Source organism: Pseudonaja textilis, chromosome 2 (genome assembly GCF_049901715.1).
Source record: "Pseudonaja textilis isolate UNSWEBS1 chromosome 2, rPseTex1.2, whole genome shotgun sequence".
In the NCBI taxonomy this organism is placed as follows: domain Eukaryota; kingdom Metazoa; phylum Chordata; class Lepidosauria; order Squamata; family Elapidae; genus Pseudonaja; species Pseudonaja textilis.
Window position 1 is genome coordinate 10,767,524 of NC_141991.1, and position 6,000 is coordinate 10,773,523.

Below are 6,000 nucleotides of genomic sequence, written 5' to 3' on the forward strand. Positions count from 1 at the left end.
ATTTTTATTTATTTTATTTTATTTTTTCTCCTTTCTATTTGGATTTTGCTTTTCTCTTTAATGTATATCAATGGACTATTTCTTTTTTCTTTTTACAATTGAGACTTTTTTGCCCTTTTCCTTTTTTTTTCTTCTTTTTCCCTTATTATTGTTTTTTTTTATTATTGGCTTTTTCATTTTGGACTATAATTGGCTACTCTTTTTGGATTAAAATTTGAAAGAACTTGAAGAGCTGGAACAATTTAAAATGAGTAAGAAACTTATATCTTCGGGTGCCTCTGTGTCTACTTTTGCCTCCCCACCATCTGGACAGTGTTCAATTCAGACAATGTTAAAGCAAGATAAAGAAAAAGAACAAGAAAGAGTAACTTTACAGATGATTATGCAAGGAATTCAAGATCTTAAGATAAAGACAGATACCATTGAACAAAGAACAGGGAGGATGGAGGAAAAAGTGGAAAAAATTCAACAGATGATGGCAAAGTATGAGGAGAGACTTCAAAAAGTCGAAGAAGGGGGCAAACGAAGAGAGGAGAAGATTGGAAATATTGATAATAGACTAACAGTGATTGAACAAGAAAAAAGTGGGATGCTGAAGTGGGAGTTGGATAGATCAGAATTCTATCTCAGATTTCAAAATATAGAAGAAGAAAAAGGACAAGATTTGGCTGCGATAATGGTAGGAATCTTGGCGGATGCTTTGGAGATAACAGAAGAGAAGATGATGGATGGAATAGATGAGATATATCGAGTTTTTACAAGATATGCGATGAGAAATAATCTGCCCAGAGAAGTCCATATTAGATTTACTAAAAAATCCATGAAGACACAAATTTTGCAAATGGCAAGAGAGAAGATATTGAAATACAAAGGTAAAGAAATTTTGGTCTTAAAACAAATACCTAGAAGAGTGAGAGAGATGAGAAGAGAATATCGATTCCTGACCAAAATGTTATTGAAAAAGGAGGTGACTTACAGATGGCTGATCCCAGAAGGACTGATGTTTACATGGCAGGAACAGAGACATAGAATTGATTCAATTGAGAAAGCAGAACTGTTCTACGCAGAATTTTTTGGAGGGAGAGAAGGAGAGGCAGAAAAGGAGGTTCCATTAACTGAACCCCAAGAGGAACAAATGGAGATTGGAAAAGAAGAAGGTGCAGTAGGTGGACAAGTGGATATTAAAGATCAGCGTGAATCAAGACCCATGAGAGTGGTTAAATCTAAAGATAAAATATAACCATGGAAGAGAAAAAACTGATTACAATGAATGTAAATGGACTGAATTCAGCTGTTAAGAGAAGGAAGATTTTCCATAAATTAAGGAAACTAAAGTTTGATATAATTTGTCTACAAGAAGTACATATTAAAAAGCAACATGAACAATTGTTATTACAACCAAAATTAGGGAAATTGTTTACCTCTTTGACTCAATATAAGAAAAGAGGGGTGGTTTTATATATTAAAGAAGCTATCCCAGCAAAAATGATTTATACAGATGAAGATGGGAGAATATTAATGGTGGAAATAATGGACAATAATAGAAAGATACTTTTGATTGCAATTTATGCCCCGAATGATAAACAGGAAGAATTTTATAAAAAATTACATACTAAGATGGCTGGACTGGACTATGCTAATATAATTATGATGGGAGACTTTAATGGAATTGTGGACAATAAACTTGATTATATTGCAACAGCAGCAAAGTATAATAGAAAAACTCTTCCTAAATCTTTTTTTAAAATGATAGATGAATTAACTTTAAAAGACATATGGAGAGAAAGAAATGTTAAACTTAAGCAATATACGTTCAATTCAAATAGACATTTATCATGGTCCAGACTTGACATGATTTGGATCTCAACAGACTTAATATCTAGCATTCAAGAAGTAAATATTGAAACAAGTACTTGGGCTGATCATAACTCATTGACAATTAAATGGAAGGGACAAAAAAAAAGATCGAGATGGACATTAAACAATACTATTTTAAAGGAGAAAGAATTTATACAATGGATGGAGAAAGAATTGGCTTTTTTTTTTTAAAGAGAATAGAAAAGAAGACACTTCAATACAGAATGTTTGGGATACAATGAAGGCTTATGCCAGAGGCTTGATAATAGACTATACAAGAAAAAAGAATATTAGGAAAAGGCAAGCTTTCAAAGCCTTGGAGGATGAATATAAAAGACTCGAAAAAGAATTGCAGAAAATGCCACAGAAAAAAGACGTTAAATTGAAACTGGATATAACTAAACATAAAATGGACTTAATAGAGAAAGAAGAACTGGCACAGAAAATTAGGAATGCTAAACAGAATTATTTTGAAGATGCAAATAAGCCAGGTAGATGGCTAGCATATAAGTTGAGAAAGGAGAAAGAGACGAGGAAAATATTGCAGTTAATAGATGACCAAGGTAAAACTTGTCATGGCAGCAAAGAGAAAAAAGAAATTATTCATGATTTTTACAAACATTTATATAAGAAAGAAGATATTGATGAGGAGAAAGTTAAACAATACCTGCAGAATGCAAATCTACCTAAGATACCTAAAGAGATTGAAGAAATGCTAGAAAGCAATATAACAATGATGGAGTTAAGCCAAGCACTTAAGAAACAAAATAATGGAAAGGCACCAGGTCCAGACGGGTTTCTGGTAGAATTTTATAAAACCTTTCAAGAATCACTGTGTATTCCACTGTTAGAAGTTATGAATGAAGTTATGTTAAAAAAGATAATACCTAAAACATGGTCAGAGGCTTATATTACACTTATTCCAAAAGAAGAGGCGGACTTACTTCAAATCAAGAATTATAGACCGATTTCTTTATTAAATGCAGATTATAAAATTTTTGCTTCAATATTAGCAGAAAGACTTAAAAAGTACTTGAATAACTTTATCCACCCAGACCAAAATGGGTTTTTGCCAAAGTGACAAATTAGAGATAATATGAGAGTAATTCTGGACACCTTGGAATACTATGAGGCGCATCCTGAAAAGCAAATGGCTTTGATATTTTTAGATGCTCAAAAGGCATTTGATAACGTGAATTGGAGATTTATGTTACTTTTAATGGAACAGATGGGCTTTGCCAGAAGATTTATTCAGGCAATAGAAGCAATTTACAATGAACAAACAGCTAAGGTAATGATGGAGGGAGAATTTACAGATCCTATTAATATAAGAAAAGGCACAAGACAAGGTTGTCCTCTTTCTCCCTTGCTATTTGTATTGACTTTGGAAGTGTTGAACAGAAATATCAGAGAAGATAAAACTATAAAAGGAATGAAAATTAAAAAGGAAGAATTCAAACTACAAGCTTTTGCAGATGACCTAGTCTTTATCTTGGAAGATCCTATAGAAACAGCCTTGAAGCTGTTGGAAAAGATAGAGGTATATGGGGAGGTGGCCAGTCTGAAAATAAACAAAGATAAAACAAAGATTTTGTCAAAGAATATGTTGCTAAGACAAAGAGAAGAACTGGCAGAATTGTTAAAAATTCAAGTTACAAATACGGTCAAGTATTTGGGGATATATTTGACGCCAAGATGTAGTACATTAAAGGAGAACAATTATATTAAACTTAAACAACAGATAGCCCAAGATCTGAAAAAATGGGAAAACCTACAATTGTCATTAATAGGGAGGATTTCAACAATTAAGATGAACATTCTACCCAGAATTTTATTTTTGTTCCAAACAATACCAATTAGGCTTGGAAAAGAATATTTTGAGGATTTAAATAAAATTGTTTTGAAGTATATATGGCAAGGCAAGAAAGCAAGAATAAAGTTAAAGTTTTTACAGGATGCCAGATCTAGAGGAGGGTTTGGCCTGCCTAATTGGGAGTTGTACTACCAAGCAGCAAATTTGATGTGGGTTAAAGAATGGATAACATTAAGGAAAACTAGATTGTTGACATTAGAAGGTCATGATTTGTTGTTGGGTTGGCATGCTTTTTTATGGTATAAGGGAACCAAAACACAGGGGTATTTTAGAAGACATTATATACGGGAGTCTCTGTGGCTAAATTGGGAGAAGATAAAAAAACAATGTTATTTGAAAATTCCAGTTTGGTTATCGATGATAGAAGCATTTTCTTACCCTATAATTTATAAAAAGGAACAAACAGTTAGCTATGGGGAATTACTAGATGAAAAGGGTGAACTTAAATCGATGCAAAAATTAGAGGAACAAGGCATACAGATGAATTGGTTTTCATATTTGCAAATACATTCAAAGTATTATGAGGATTCCAAAACAGAGGGATTTTATGATAAACAAACTGATTTAGATAAGATTTTGATGGGTACTGATGAAAAGGTGATTAAAAAATTATATGGTTACTTATTGGAAATTAAGCTGGAGGAAGAACAAGTTAAAGAAACTATGATTGCTTGGGGGAGGAATTTTGGATATGGGATTGACTTAGAGAAATGGCAGAAATTATGGTTGCAAAACTATAAAATGACAATGTTTACAGCCTATAAAGAAAATTTGTATAAGATGTTTTACAGGTGGCATTTTCCCCTGACAAGGATAGCAAGAATGTTCAAGAACAACTCCGAAAAATGCTGGAAATGTCATCAGAAACCTGGTTCATACTACCATATGTGGTGGACTTGTGAGGATGCTAGAATATATTGGACTAAAATCCACATATGGTTGGAAAAAATGACAAAGAAGCATATAGACTTGAAACCGGAGCTTTTCTTATTGGGAATCTTACCAGATGTTTATAGTAAAGAGTTGAAATATTTGATTGTAAATGTATTGACTGTGGCTAAGATTGTATTTGCAAAAAATTGGAAAAATGAGAAAATTCCATTTCAGGAAGAAATTATAAAGAAAATATTGGAATGTGCTGAGATGAGTAGATTGACTTTTGAAATCAGAGAGCAAGAAGATAAACAATTTTATATAATTTGGGATCTTTTCTATCAATGGTTGAATGATGAAATACAAAAATGGAATATTTGAAATGTTAGACAATAAGGAATAATATTGATTTCATTTTTCTTTTCTCTTTTTTGGTATTGGATATTATATTTGTATAATGGTTTTCTTTTTCCTTTTTTTCTCTTATTTAGGATAGAACTGGCACGATTATATGATTTGTTTTAGAATAAAACAATATATAACAACTATATTTTACTTAAAATATAGTTATCTCACAAAGGCATGATCGAATAAAAGTATAGTCAAGCTTCTTTTTTTAATAATGATATGATGATTTATAAGTTTGTATTGACAATAAGAGTTATTATTTAAGGTAATTGTAATTGTGACTATGAAATGAATGCACAAAACCGATGAACCAACCGACTCACTGTTTGTATATAAATATGGGGGAGCTGATGTTTTTATGTTTTGTCTGTTTGTTTGAATGTTAAAAAACAATAAAAACTTTTATAAAAAAAATATTGACAGATATTTTGGAATGACATTTGTTTTTCTGCTTAGTCTCTGCCTCAGTCCCAATGTGTGGACAATTGTCACCCTGGATTTGTGAAACGGGCTCGGAAAGAAGAACCAATTTGCTGCTATGATTGCATTCCTTGTCCGGAGGGGACCATCTCCACACAGGAAGGTATGCTATACCAGAGGAAAAGGCATTGGATTCAATGAGACCATTTCATCAAAGTTCATGTTAAAAGATACGTGTAAACTGGACTATTTTATTCTTCATTGCTATTTTCCTCATGTCTAATTTATTCCATAATGGGAGGAATAAGATCTTGAAGAATAAGGCAGGAAGGGATGGAAGAACATAGTGGAATAGGCAAGATGAATTTTGCTAAAGGAAACATCTTTTCTACTTGTCAGCTTGAAAGTTTATTTCCATGTTTACCATCGAAATCCTTTGAAAGTTGAGGAATGGTTTCAGGTCAATGTGTTTTGCTCATCCAAACCAATTTTATCTTACAAGCCAAAAGATATATCAGTCAGTCTATATTGATGAAGATCATAAGAGAAAGTTCTACTTGGGAGAGTAG